Source organism: Ursus americanus, chromosome 32 (assembly GCF_024610735.1).
Source record: "Ursus americanus isolate L20-20 chromosome 32, mUrsAme1.1.p, whole genome shotgun sequence".
In the NCBI taxonomy this organism is placed as follows: Eukaryota; Metazoa; Chordata; class Mammalia; order Carnivora; family Ursidae; genus Ursus; species Ursus americanus.
The window spans coordinates 25,142,351-25,157,991 of record NC_142158.1 but is presented as its reverse complement, the minus strand read 5'-3'; the positions used below and the strand labels follow the sequence as shown (position 1 = coordinate 25,157,991).

Below are 15,641 nucleotides of genomic sequence, written 5' to 3'. Positions count from 1 at the left end.
CCCAAAAACTCAATAAGCTTCAAGTGCAAGTGACATGAAAAAGACTTCACCAAGTCACATCAGAATCAAATGCTTAAAATTAGGGATAAAGAAAATCTTAAAAGCAGCCAGAGGTAGATAAAAGTACATTCCATGTAAAAGAACGATGTGTCACAGCAGATTTCTCATTGGATATAATGCAAACCAAAAGTACATTCCATGTAAAAGAACGATGTGTCACAGCAGATTTCTCATTGGATATAATGCAAACCAGAAGTACTAAAAGAAAAACTGTCCACCTACAATGATTTACCCATTGACAATATCTTTCAAAAACAAATACTAAATAAAGACTTTTCAAATATATAAAACCTATGGGCCATAAAAAGCTTTGGGACTAATAACTATGTAGGTACATATAAAGTTTTTGTAAGAAAGTTATTTAAATATCTTTAAAAAAGGGTCTGCTCTTTAAAGCAAAATTAATAACTGTGTAATATGGTTTATAACATATGTCCAAGCAAAATATATAGTTGCGATTGCTCAAAAGCTCAGAGCAGAAAAATGGAAATACTTCATTTTAAGTTTCTTAGAGTGTACATGAATTTGTGTTGTATCACTTAAAGGTGGACTCTGATGGTTAAAGATGTATACTTATAGACCCTAAAGTAAGCACTAAAACATTTATAACTAATGCTCCATTGAACAAAAGAAATAATATGAAATCATAAATAATACCCAATTAAAATGAAGGCAGAAAAGAAAAAAAAAAGGAGCAAAGGAAAAATGGGACAAATAGAAATCAAATGGCAGGATAATAGATTGCCAATAATCATATCAAATATAAATGATCTAAACCACAGTTAAAAGGTAGGGATTGTATGTATAAATTTATATATATATATAGAGAGAGAGAGAGAGGACACAAAATACATTTATAGGTTGCCTGAAAGAAATCGTTCTATAAAGAAATGTTAAAAGCAGAAAGATAGGAAAAGTAGTGATATATATGAAATGTCTGAAAATAAATGATCAACATATGAAAATATGTTTTTCTCTTAAACATGAACAAAAACTTGGCTAGAAATGGAACTCTTTCATGTATGTTATAGCTGTGTTCTGTATGAACTGCTGACCTGGAGTTAGTTTAGAGATCATATATTTGCTTGCTGATGTGTTTTTCTTGGCTCGTAGAGTATTAACAGAAAATGTGAATTTGTTAATGACTTTAAAAAAACTGGAGATTTCACATAAAAATTCATAATCCTGGCTTTCCATGAAAGGCTCGAACAGTTGGCAGCCCTGGAGAGCATTCTCACCTAGCAATACAGAACTAGAGTCCAATGGTTACTTTTGCCCGGCACTCTTCAATTCACCATACTTCGTGCAGTACTTTACTCGTTTGCATTATCTGTCTGACTTCTGTTAGTAATTAAATAATTGCGATTGTGAGCCCCGACATTGCTTTACGGGTTTCTAGAATTTTGTGTTACTGGAAACACTGCAAAATGATTCTGGCTTTGTTGTTTGGTTTGTTGTGACTTCTTTTTTTAATGCTTTGCCTGGATTAAGGTTTCTTTAAAAGTTGAAACCACAAATATACAAAAAAGAAACTGAATCTATATAAACCTATGTCTAATTGTTTTTCTCCATTTACTTGTCTGGTACATAATTTGTTTTACATATTGAAGTATTTAGCTTACTAAGTTTGGCTTCCAATATAATTTATTACTTTTATTTCTTTATGATGACACCAGTTAGACATATGTTGATGAGGTCTCTATGACTTTAATATCTATCATTTTTTCTATCACTGTTTCTGTTGTAGGATTCGAAGCAATGGCCAAGAAAGAATCTTGAGCATTCTGTTTCAAGGACTTGTCGATTTGCTCTAGGTAGCAAGGAAATTTAATAATTTTTCTTCTGCCTTTGTTTCCCACATCAGTCTCCACTTCCTTGTTTTTTTTTTCCTTCTGGGTTCTAAGACACTTAAGATTTTACTCCTCATTAAAAGCTCAATTTTCCATAATGTTGATACAGTTTATTGTTTCTAATAATTTTAATTCTGTAATTACATTTTAGTTTTTGAGCATATTAATAATTTTTGAGCACTTAACTATATGCCAAACACCATTCAAACATTTTGAATATATTATTTCAATGATTTTTCCCAAAAATCTTATGAAAAACGTACTATTATCATCCCTTCTAAAGGTGAAAATAATGAGGCTTTCAAAGATAAGTAACTTTTTTAAGATAAAAGAGGTAGGAAATAGTGGAACCAGGATGTAAAATTAGGCTTTTTTTTTTCTTAATCCAAAACCCATGCTCTTATTTAATGAGCCGCATGGCAAGCTTTATCTCTAAATGGTGAAATAAATATTCCAACATCTGGATCTAAAAGGTTATCCACACCCATGTTGGCCTCAGTAGTGTTTCACTCCCTAGGATTATCGGGCAGAGATGCAGTAAAGACTGAAGTAGGGCCAAAGGGGAGAACAGTGTGTTTGGATTCCACGTGGAGAAGCTTTCACAAAACAGAAAGGTGCACCTGTGCTTCCATGAGGTGGTATAGATGGCAAATCCCTCCCCGTATTAACCCACCTGGCTTTGTCATTGTGCCCCCAGGCTAAAGCTTTCCCTGCTTGACTCTCCAGCTTGTTTGCCTGACACATTTTTGACCAATACTGCTAGTTTCCACTGCTGTTGAAACTGCATCTTTTTCCCTGTTTTCATGAGCATTGTAATGGAAAGACTGCAGAGGGAGAATGGGGAACTGCTGACTGACAGAGTAGCCAGAATGCCCTCTTTTCATATTTAAGGAAGATGAAGCTAGTAATTGTGTTTGCCCTCCTGTGCCTAAAACCCAGTGTGTGCCAACAGTCTTCTCTAAACCCTACACACGGACAAAGTACCTGTTGACTATAACTTCAGCTGGTCTTTGAAGCGCCAATTTCTGTTTACTAATACTATCTTTTCCATTTTCTTATCTCAGAAGTATTGTACAGGAAAAGGCATATATAAGTTTACAAATTACCTACATTATATTGAGATGCTATTTGTATTTTTTCCTTAAAAATATTCACTTTTTTATAAAGATTTTATTTTTATTTGAGAGAGAGTGTGTGTGAGCCCGAGCAGGGGGAGGGGAAAGGGCAGGGAAGGAAGAAGACTTCCTGCTGAGCAGGGAGCCAGATGCAGGGCTCAGTCCCAGGACCCTGGGATCACGACCTGAGCCAAGGCTTAACCGACTGAGCCACACAGGCACCCCAATATTCACTTTTTTTCAACATCTTTAAGACCAAGTAGAATTTTGATGTGATAACTTTAACTGATATCTTTTCCATAGTCAAGATTTCATGATTTCCAACCTTCCAAATTCTATTTCACGTCCATTAATGCATGTTAGTTTAATGAATGGCCTTTGTGGAAGTGACAATAGCTAAACTATACAATCTGTTAAAAATCCATTCTACCGTGGGCTACTTCTTCATTACATGACTTAGGGAGGGTAGAACAAGTAGGAACCGAAAAGGACGGAGTGTGAAATTTAGGCAAAAATTGTGGGCCAAAGCTTGAAATTAAAATTCCAATTAAAGCTTGGTTTAAGAAAACAAAAACAAACTGACGGTGGAATGGGATTGTGTGTGTGTGTGTGTGTGTGTGTGTGTGTGTGTGTTCACTGTGGCCCATGAACATACTATGAATTAGCTCATTGGCCATGCCTGCAGTATTTCTTAGGGAAAGAATGGGTAGCTTGTTAGCATGATCTCATCCATCCTCAAGGAGAGGAGGTTGCTTATGTGCAAAGGCTTTTAACAATAATAATTCTGAAGAGAGGAAGTGTTGCCCAATGCTTACAGTCAGCTGCTTGGATTCTATTTCTGGATCCATCAGCTTTTTTTTAAGGAGGTTTTCGACAGGTCGCATTTTCTTAGGACTACCGTTTCTATATCTGCCTTTGATCGGCATACTACGATTTTCCATTTTATTACTTCATGGCTATTTTGTGAGTTTTAAAAACCTTAGGTAGTAATCTGCAAAAATGCTTTAGAGTCACTGGAGAGCCTCCAAACCAAGGAGGAAGTGTTACTTCTCTGGAGAAAATGTAATACCTTTTCATAGCAAGTGTTGTGTGGTCTTCCTTTCTTTCCTTTTTTTTTTTTTTCTTTTTAATGGAAAGGCTCAGCAGTGCCAAGTAAATTCTATAAACTTTCTTTCCAAAATTGCCACTTAGCAGCATCTTACCAGAAGCTTTAGGCATTTTACATGACCTCATTATTAGATACATTTTGTGGCAAATACATTTTCTTATTTTCTTACTATGTTTCGAAGGAAAAAAATCACTGGGGGGGACAGAAATTTAGGAAACATTTCTGGAGCAATGGTTGTCGTGCATGTTGAAAATATACTCGTGAGAACAAGCCCACTCTTTCTTATAAGATGCCCTGGGTAGGTAAGTGAGCAGAAGCCCATGATTACATTGTTTATATGTTTGGGACCAAAGAGGAAGCATAGGTGTTTGACACTTAGCTTTAGGAAAAACGACTGAGCTAATGGGTTCGCAAGTATCTAGAAGCCAAATATGTACATTCATCTGTCAATTCATAAGAAAAACCTAAATTTGCAACATGGTCAACCATTTAAAAGAGCACATTCATCTGTGTAGTTTCACAAAAACTGAGGGAGAACAATGCCTCCTTTCAGGATGAGAAAACTCACGTGTGGGGTTACTAATGGATTTGTCCAAGGTTGCCCAGCCAGAGAGCTAGTACTCTAGTCCAGTGTTTTGATTCTTCAAAATAGTAATTAATGCTCTATCCTTGATTCACAACGAGGGAATGGAGGGGGGCAGTTCTCACACATTTCATGTTCCCTACCCAGCTCGTCTGCAAACTTGGTTAAGCAATGTCCCGCCGGTGGAGAATCACTGACCAAGTCAGCTGTCATGATGCCTGGCTTCTCTCCAATGTATTAGGACAGAACAGAACTTGCCAACCAGAGAATATGACTTCTTTGTAGATGTTTTTCTTTTCTTTTTATGTAAATGATGAAACTATATCATGAACATAAAATACTTAGCTTCATTTTCTCAAGCAAGCATTTTCATGTGCCCAGATACTTGTGACAATGTTTAGCCCCACTCAGAGTTGAAATTTGGCTGCTGTTTTTATGCCCTGATAATAGCCCTAGCCATCCTCCATGCTTGTACCTAAAACTAACATTCCCCAGGCTTAATTCCTTTCACTGCTGGTGCCTGAGTTTTTTACTAATATACATTTTAACTGAAAACACATGACATCGGAGAGATTAAAACCTTTCTAAAACATAACCAAGACACATTTCGTACTTGATTTTCCTCTGGACCTTTTTCCAATGAGCTTTTCATGAGGTTGCAAATGTTAAACTTCACACTGGTATCTATGTTTTGGCATAAATTGGGAGACAGAAATAAAATGGGCTCCTTTTCTCGTGAAAATCTCCTATCAGGCCTCAGAAAAAGAAACGGGAACTGTTTCAAGAGGGACAGACCTTAATTTTGTTGCAAATCCTTTTCTGCCTTCCGAACTTCTATATCAATATGTCACACTCAATTATTTCATTAAGTACTTCATCTCCTCTGTAACCTGCTTGTCTTTGAGGACAAACTTTAGATCTGCCGTGTACACGTCTGCAATATTTCCACTCAAAGGACACCTGCTGACTCTTAACCGGAAAGCTGGTGTGCATTCTTTTCCTCTCCCCTTCATAAATATATATTGCGATTGCCACTGTTATTAAAAAAAAATTATCCTTTGGTCCTTAGTGATCTACCGTGCTCTACTCTCCTTCATTCTTAAGCTGACCTTGCTCCCTCAGAAAGACAAGAAGACAACCTTAAGTGACAACGAGACAAATTTCATTTTGTTGGGAACTGCCTTTTCAATTATTTCTCTCTTCTCGATTTCTCCTTGCTGGCCTGGTCCAAGCTGTTGCTTTGACAGGGGTCTCTAACCTCTAAATTAAAATATGCAAATTGTTATGTTTCCTGCACTAGGACCAGTAGAACCTATGCATTGTAATTGCGAAGGATTGCTCAGTTCTGTTTGCCACCAGAAGAATGTAGTTACCTACTTCTGCCATTTCCTGTTATGAGAAAAATAATACCCTGCAGATGGATACATTAGAAGCAATACATTTATACATCAGTATATTTCTATTTTAAAAAGGAAAGCTTATTCTCTGTGACCCACATTTTGCCACAAGGAAAATATGTCCAAATATATCCAAAGACTTTCACAGACTTGGTGGCTATATTTTAAATGTTTCAATAGTGAGACCTAGTCTACCTTAATCTGAAACCTAACTACGCTTTTAAGTACTTAATTTTTATTTAATAGACTTGAAATGCAGACCCCTTACTGCAGGTGGATTTTTCTTTAGATTCCTCTGCTGGTACATTCTTGGGATTGGGAATACTTCTCTAGTCGCCTGATCAATCAGTACTGTTCCAGGCTGATGAGCATATCATTTTCAAAGCTATCCTACATACTGTTTGCCTGTATGTACGGATACAGTATTTTCCTAATATATTTTAAAAGCTCTGTTTCTCAATCCCATGATAAAATCAGCTTTATAAATACGCACTGTGATGATAAATGGTATGTACAAGAATTGCTTAAGGCCTATCTCTATGATGCTGTCATACTTGCCATAGTTCTCGAAAATTTCCGAGTGATCATGGAATTTCCTGAGCTTCACGATTCTTTCCAAGTCGTGTTGGGATTTTTGGGGTGAAAGCCTATTTGAAAACCACTGAATGAGAATCAGCTATGTATAAGAGAAGCAGCAATAGTAAATAAAACTACAAGAAAATCCAAAGGTTATTTATTGCTTTGGGATAGATTTGATATTTTCTATTTACTTTTTCCATCAAAATTTGATTGTCTCATATTGGGTTAAAGTGAAATTTTAATACTTAAACATTTGTTGAAAGGAGGAAAGCATATCAACTAATCAGAAGAAACCCATATCGAGGTTAAAATTTTACACAAAGTAAACCACAGGGAGAGAGACGAACTCTAAATTCAATGTGAAGACATCACATGCCAAGTCCCATCTCTGTTGGTAAGGAATAATATAGACACTGGGTAAAGACCTTATTTTCCAGGTGAATTAAATTCCACATTCCACATCAGTGAACTTTAAAGTTGAGAAGACTTTGATCACCTTGTCTACCCCTTGGTTTAAATAGGGTAACAGGATAAATTATGTAACAGGTAGCATATCATCAGTTTATAGAAAGGCAAGTCTAGAATCCAAGTCATTTGTTCTTTCATTGAATGAGCACTGCACTGAGGAGTGACAGGGTTGGAGAAATCATTTGAGGCTATGTGAAGATGGGAGGTGTGCAGGGGATAAGATAATTATTGACTCTTACCCCAGTCCAAGGTCATTTGAAAATGGGCAGGGTCTCACCAATCTTCTCTCAACTCCTGAATGCTGTGGAGTGAGGACCTAGGTCTAGTAGATTCTCTGCTCTCATTGAGTTGGTCTTCCTCTCCAAGAGACTGTGAAAAGTCATCCCCCAATTACTGTGTTTCACAAGATGGCAAGTGGTTGTTAGATCTTAACAAGAAGGGGAAAAATCATCCAAAAAAAGAAGCAATAAGGAAACAGTACACTTAAATAACACTATAGACCAGATGGACCTAACGGATATATAATGAACATTCTATCCAACAATAGCAGAATACCCATACTTCTCTAGTGCACATGGAACATTCTCTAGCACAGATCTTAAGTTAGGCCACAAAACAAGTCTTAGCAAATTAATAATATTGAACTCATGGCAAGAAAATCTTTTCTAGCATAATAGTATGATACTAGAAATCAGTAATAGGAGGAAAACTAGAAAACTCACAAATACATGGGAATTAAACACCACTCTCCTGAACGGCCAATGGATCAAAGAAGAGATTATAAGGTGAATAAAAAAGTATTTTGAGACAAATGAAAATGGAAATACAATATACCAAAATTTATGTGGTGCAGCAAAAACAATAGAAAGAAGGAGGTATATAGCTCTACACGCATATACATCAAGAACATAGAAAGACCTCAAGTACTCGACCTGACATTGCACCTAAAGGGACTAGAAAAATAACAAACTAAGCCCAAAGTTAGAAGAAGGAAAACAATATAATAATTAAAGCAGAAATAAATGAAATCGAGAACAGAAAAACAACAGAAAAGATTAACAAAACTCGGAGTTGATTCTTTGAAAAGAAAAAAAAAATTGAAAAACCTTTAGCTAGACTGACCAAAAGAAAAAAAAAAGTGAGATGATCCAATTTAATAAAATTATAAGTTAAAGAGGAGACATTACAACTGATAACACAGAAATACAAAGGATCATAAGAGACTTAAATCTCTACACACTAACAAACTGGACGACCTAGAAGAAATGGAGAAATTCCTAGAAATATACAACCTATCAAGTCTGAAGCGGGAAAAAATCGGAAATCTGAACAGACCAGTAATGAGTAATGAGATTGAATGATTGAATCAATAATTAAAAATTTCCCCCAAAACAAAAGCACTGCGCCAGATGGCTTCACTGGTGAATTCTACCAAACATTTAAAAAATAATGAATGCCATTTCTTCTCAAACTCTTCAAAAAATTGAAGAGGATGGATCACTTCCGAAGTCAATTTACCAAAGCCAGATAAGGACAGTATAAGAAAGGAAAACTATTGGCCAATATCCCTGATGAATATAGATGTGAACATTTTGAACAAATAGTAGCAAACCAAATTCAGCAGCATAGGATAGGAGAATTAGGGGAGAAAAATGATTTAGATTTGTGGAATCTTGCTAAGATGATCATGTTTAGAAAAAGGAAAAATATCACTATCGTTCTGCATAGAAGTGCTATCAATATTTTGGTAAATCTAAGTCTTACTGTACTTTATTGACCTTTTTTAGTCCAACAGAGATATCTTCAGACACTACCACTATCAAATATGAGCTTGATAATGGCTGAGATGTCACAAGAACTTTCTGGTGATAGTTTCTCCGTGAGCAAGGTGCTGTGATTGAAAGCACCGATGTGTGTGGGAAGAGGGTCCCACCAAAAGCAGGAAGGGAAGGCACACAGTGTCAGCATTTACAGTGTGGCATATGTTGATCTTACAACAATACTAGGATGGGCTGGCTTTGAGGAGTGCCATTTTAAAAATAATTTACCAGTAGAGTAAATGTGTACGTAGTAGGAAATTATGTGCTAATATTATACCCTAAGGAAAATTAAGCCATAAAATCCTCCCCAAAATTCAGTTAGTATTACACCTGTCAAGAGAGGCTGTATTATCCAACCAACAGGCAAGGCAGGCATAATTAACAGACCTAAAGATGCAAAGTCTTTTGTATTTACCTTTTATCAGAGTCTATTTCTCTCTGATCTACTAACGGTAGGTACACGAGTGGTTTCTTATAGGAGGATCTCCCACACGGTGGAAAAGAGAAATGGGAAGGATCCGTCCCTCCAGGAGGCATCCCGTCTCTTCTGCTGGATCTTGATCATTATCTAGTCACATGGTTCTAAACTCTACGAGAAGCTAGAAAATATTGTTCTGATCTGGGTGACTGTGCATTCAGGGGAAACTGAGAAGTTTGTGCATTAGGTAAAGAAGAAGGGAAATTGGTAGACAACCAGCAGTTTCTGCCACTTCACATTCAACTGATTTTTATTGAATAAATGAATGCCATTCGTGTGACATTTGTTTAAAATCCAGAACGGTAATCTGGGTGAATTCCCCACTGAATCAGAATAGTGTTTCTAAGCTCGCATTATATAGCTGTAACACATATTTGCGTTAAGTATCATTAATAGGAGAATGTAACTCACAAATATTCTTTTTCTGATTACCGATATTTATGTTCTCCTTTCTGCAGGACTACTCAATGTGGCTCTGTAAAATATGTCTGTGGTTAAGAGGAAACAAATAAGCACACCAAAGTTGGTCTGAAAATATTAAAGGAACTCTATATGCGTACCTATTCTGAGAAACGTAGTAAGGAAAAGAAACCAATATTCTATTTCCTATTCCTACCCATGGAGTGTCTCCCTAATTCTCTTTTTACCTTTCCAGGCCAACTGACTTGCTCTCACTAAGACCACTTGGCACATCCTTATCTTCCCAGCATGTGAAGAAGAATGTCAACTCCAGCCACTATCCCACATTTCTGTCTACTTTCTGTAATATCTAGCAAGGTTGTGGTTGCTTAATTAATTCAGAGTAATGGTACTAATGATTAAATAACATGTATGATCCTCTTCAAGAAAAGTAGCAGTAAGTGATTTTGTTTTTCCTCCACCAAACCTTGTTTAAATTAGCTATGTTCGTTTTCTAGTGCGTTAGCCGGCCTTAATTGAAATTCAGTTTACTATATTTTAGTGATTACCTCCACATTATGCACTACTCTGCCAAGGGCTCGCAAATACGCTTATTTATATGCGGCCTTTGGGCTTCCCAAAACTATTATAAAAGCAAGCTGACCTAGAGACGCACGTGTTTTCTCTAAGGGACTGAAATGTCTGCTTCGTATAGGTAATATTAAGGGCAACGATTTATTTAAGTTTGAAGTAGAGAGAGCAAGTGAAATTGCATAGAAGATATTGATGTCAAAATTCAAAGGATCATAGAAATTAATAAAGGTAAAGACAGATAACATAAAAGTTGATCCAATTTTAATCTAAATTATCCTATGCAATTTTAATTAACCTATTGTTTCTAATGCTAAAGTTAAATAATTTATAGATGCTGTTGGCATGTTTTAGAGACATTATTAGTTTCTCATGTTTCTTTTTCTCTATTCACATACTCAATCCACCCCGTTGAAGTAATTAGCATAATCACCAACATTATAAGATCATTTTCCTCACTCCAAATAAATGACCATCAAACTCATGCCTTACTCTCTATATTCAGAAACGCTTAAATAGTTCATTATTACCCAAATGACTATGGGGAAATGCTGTGCATAAGATGAAAGGAATAATGACTCATGCCCCCCACAAAGAAGATGAAACTCTCCCACATAAGAATTAATTCACTGTAAGATATCTGAGTATCAGGATGATAATTGAAAGGACTAAAAATAAAATTGAATGCAATAGGTGATCTAAAGGTCATGAGACTTGTCACTAAACAATTAGATTTTTTTTTAATTTCGATAGGTTTTATAAATATTACCATGGCTTGTACTCTGAATGTAGATTACTTTTAAATGGAGTTTTCTTGTATCTAAATGCATATCTAATGAAAATACTTCGTATGCTGCAAGCTTTCCCCTCTATCACATCAAATTCTATTGATAAAAAGCTAAAGGTCATGAGACTTATCACAAACAGAAGATTTTTTTTTTTTAATTTTGGTAAGGTTAAGTCTTATAAATGTGACTATCGCTTCTGTCTGGAATTCAGAACAACTTTTAAATGGTGTTTTATCTATCTAAATGTACATCAAATGAAAGTATTTTTATACGTTGTGTCTTTACATTTCTTACAGCAATTCTAAAAAGTATCTGAAACAATATAGCCATTTAATTATCCAACAACAATATCTTCTCTTGTTAACAGGTTCGATGGATTTTCAATTCTCAACCTATAGTATCTGAAACAAATGAGGAGAAATGAGGACAAATAATATCATCCTCATTTTTTTAAAGATTTGATTTATTTATTTGAGAGAAAGCAAGTGAGAGAGAGAGAGCATATGTGCACAAGTAGGGGGAGGGGCAGAGGGAGCCCGAGAAGCAGCCTCCCCAGCTGAGCAGGAAGTCCAGTGCGGGGCTCGTTCCCAGGACCCTGGGATCATGACCTGAGCCGAAAGCAGACACTTAACTGACTGAGCCACCCCATCGTCCCTATTGTCTCCATTTATTAACAAATTTGCTTATAGGGTTACATATTGATTTGCATGGCATCACACACTGGTTTAACAATACTGGTTAATAACAGAATTTAGATTTCTTAACCTTGAACCTAGCGCCCAGGTCTAAGCAAAACTGTGAAGATAGGGGTTTACTCATAGTCTATTTTCTTTTTTGTGCACAACCGCTTTTTTTGATTCCAAATACCTTCTGTGTCCATGTTTGTCTCTAGCAAAGAGACAAACAGTCTCTGGAAGTCTCTGGGAGTCCACCTCCAGACAGTTAGCCCAGGACTAAGTCACATCTGTTAAGCTATAAGCCTCTTACAGTTGGTATCCATATGATAGGTAGGTCGGTGTCTATAGCGACAGGTGATAAAATATTTTGAAACTCACCCATGGTGCGCATCCTCTAAGCCAAGCCACTCCTTTCATAGGAGACATTCCTAACAGAACGCAATGGCAGAGCTTTCTCTTCCTCTCCTGAGTGTCTGCTCCACTTCAAATTCTTACAGTCCCAGAGAATCTTATACAAGATCAGGGTCCTTCTTCACTTTGGCCAATGTAAATTTCTGAGGTGAGTTTTTAACTCACCTTTAATGTCTGCAGTGGTGGCTGTCAGGGACTACTGTTCACTGTTCATGTCAATTTGGGCACTGAACATCTCTAGACATTGTCATGAAACTTCAAGTCATTGTAGATACGCAAGGTTTTTGTGACAGTTTTCCCAGCTGATGGCTTTGAAGCATCTTGAAAAATGAGGGCTTCTTCCTAATTTGCAGAAATGGTCGATAAACATAATTTATTTCTAATTTCCAAATGGCCAATAAATACATCAAAACGTACTCAACATCATTTGTCATTAAAGAAAAGCAAGTGCAAAATATGATACTATTGCACATCGACAAAAATGGCTAAAATTAAAATAATTTAGAGCAAATTAGACTCACACGTGGTACACCTTCATGCAATTATTTCAATACATTCTTGGCAGTACCTAATAAATCTGGACACACATATACCCGCTAATAACAATTGTGGATATATCCAACAGAAAGGCGTATATATGGACTCTAACAGAATAGTAAAAAAAAAAAAAAAAAAAAAAAAAAAAAAAAAAATCTCAGCATACTTCATTAAAAACAAACTCTGGGAATAAAAACAGTACCTACAGTAGATGGATAAAAAAATTGTGATAATGGGCAATGGAATACTATCTACCAAGAGAAAAGAACAAATATTGCTACATGCAGAAAATATGGATAAATATTGAGAAGACCAGTCATAAAAGAGTTAATAGTACATTATTTCACTTATATGAAGTGAAAAAGCAGGCAAGTGAATCTACGCTTGTCTTTGCAGTTGAATGACTGGGCTCTTGATCTGAAAGGTGGATGCGGATATTTGCTTTATAAAAGCTGACTGGCTACCTACTCATAAGGTAGCAGTGGGATGCCATGTATTTCATTTTGTTTTGTTTAAAAAAAAACAAAAAACAAAAAAGGAAGTCCACATCCAAAACAGAGATTCATCTCTCAGAGTTAGATTCACATTACCCAGGTACACGAGAGTCAGATGGGCAAACAGAATGCCAATCTATTCATTTAAATCGGTAAATGTAGTGGTGTCGTAGACAAGATTTGTGTCAATATAATCAACACATTTATGCCATGGAAACAACCCCCACGGGAAGCAATATTATGCAAATACGTGAAGAATGACTGTCGCCTAAGACATGTCCTTTCATTTCACAATGCACAGAACTTTGACCGTGCCAAGTATGGAGAGCAAATCTGTTCACTCAAGAGCTACTTAGTTCTTTCCAATGACACTGGTTTAATTTTGCTGCTCAAACACCCAAACACTTTATCAAGTTCATCTCCCAGTTCTCCTATGGCTACAGACACAATTTTGACATACGAAGCAGTTTGCATGAAGAATTCCAAGCCATGCAGGAATAGCGTGACTCTCAGAGAAAGTCAGGAATTGACACTATCTCATTTTGTAAGTGGTAAACTCAGGTTTAAAGACATTGGAACTTAATCCAAGTCATGTTTATCTTGAGGCCACAGATAAAACCAGAAGAGGATTCAGGATGCCGGGCTTCGACTCAGAGGTGCTGCCCTCACTCATTCAAGAGCTATGTGTCGAGAAACGGCTTTTTTTTTGTGTGTGTGGCCAACTGTTGCCTTATGTGCTAGAGACCAAGCTGTCATTGGAAAAGCCTTCGCCCTCAAGGTGATTACATTCTGCACGGCAGACAGACAGACCATACATCTGCAGACAAATAAGAAAATTTCACTTAATGGTGCACGCTCTGAAGAAAACACAAACCAAGATTAGGGATAAGGGCTGATGGAGGCTGCACACACATCTGGATGTTCTCATGGAGGGGGGCCAAGAAGAGCTGCCCAGGCGAGGGGACAGAAAGTATAAAGACCCCGAGGCAAGAACAAGGTTGGCACCTCTGAGGAACAGCAAGGGGCTCAGCATGGCTAGAGCTCATCGCAAGGAAGGGTGGGAGCAAATGAAGTGGGAGAGGCAGGCAGGGGCCAGATCGCGTTAGGCCTCCAAACCCATAAGGAGGGGCTTGGTTTTTAAGCCAAACCAGAAAACATTTGTAGGGCTTTAAACAAAACAAACATAATGCCGATGCCTTGAAAAGAGTACTCTGGCACGTTGTGTAGAAACATGCTTCCATACTGAGGAAATTTGGAAGTGAAATACCTTTTAAGCACCAGCACACTTCCTTTCCAATGGATAAACATTCTCTAAAATGCCTCATAGTAACACCCAGCTCAGTGACTTCTCCTTTACATTTTGCACGCAGTTGATTTCTTAGAATTTTATGGTTGCTAACAGCACCCCTGCTTTCATGGAAATCTAAGGAATATCTGAAAGAAAGGACAGTCTTATCTAATGGGTGTCTAAAGAGAAATTTAATGATAGAGGGATAGCATATAACTTAACATCGTCAATGCATGATATAAAAAATAATTCCCTCAGTGGCCAAAATTTGTAGCAGCGTTTACAGCTGGCCTCCTCCACCGCTCCGCATACTTCTGGCTGAAGGAACATGGGAGCTTCTTGGATATGTTTTCTAGTTGGGTGGAGATTATCATCTCTAGTCCTCCCCAAACTCGAGAGCTTGTTTTCTGTATTAACCCAGATCTCTGCAAATAAAACGCACTGACGAGGTTGTCAGCTCGCTAATTATAGATGGCCTATCTGCTCTTCATGCATTTGCAACTATGAACTGTTACTTACCATCTTTGTTATCCTGAGATCCCCCGTTGCTTAGCTTGCCCTGGAAAACAAATGTGGAGAGGCACGCTCAGGACATTATCTCCTCCTTGGCTATCGCTGGAGTGAACCACCAAGCACAAGGAAATGGGTCAGGGATGAATCCAATCTCATTAACATCTGAAAGTTTTCATCTGGTAGAACATACCGTCCTCCTCTCAGAGCAAAACAGATCCCTCCCCAAAAAAGTTATTAGTGAAAAGTCCAACCTGGGGTCCCTGTGGTGATACTTTTAATGCCATGAGCAGTGGATGAAGTGAGGTAACTAATAGACGGCTTGTTCCTGGGTAATGTACGTCAGCCCTTCTCAGGAAGCAGATGGAAATTTTAACCCACTCACATCTGATCTCAGTTTAGAGCCATCTTTCTTTCCTTCCAAAGAACGGAGACAGAATTTCAGGCGAGTTAAATCACTTGCCCGCAAACGAGAAGTTGAAAATGAT

General features: G+C 37.2%; 1 long non-coding RNA gene across 2 annotated transcripts in view; it reads right to left on the bottom strand.

Moving 5' to 3' along the window:
* Positions 1-15,329, bottom strand: part of LOC123791080 (uncharacterized) — a 45,958-nt gene extending 30,629 nt beyond the window's left edge. For both annotated transcript variants that reach the window (XR_006779275.2, XR_015722565.1), the window contains exons 1-2: positions 15,163-15,329; positions 12,292-12,666 (exon numbers count right to left, since the gene is read on the bottom strand). This is a non-coding gene — a long non-coding RNA (uncharacterized LOC123791080). The remainder of the gene's footprint in view (positions 1-12,291; positions 12,667-15,162) is intronic.
* Positions 15,330-15,641: the final 312 nt, after the last annotated feature.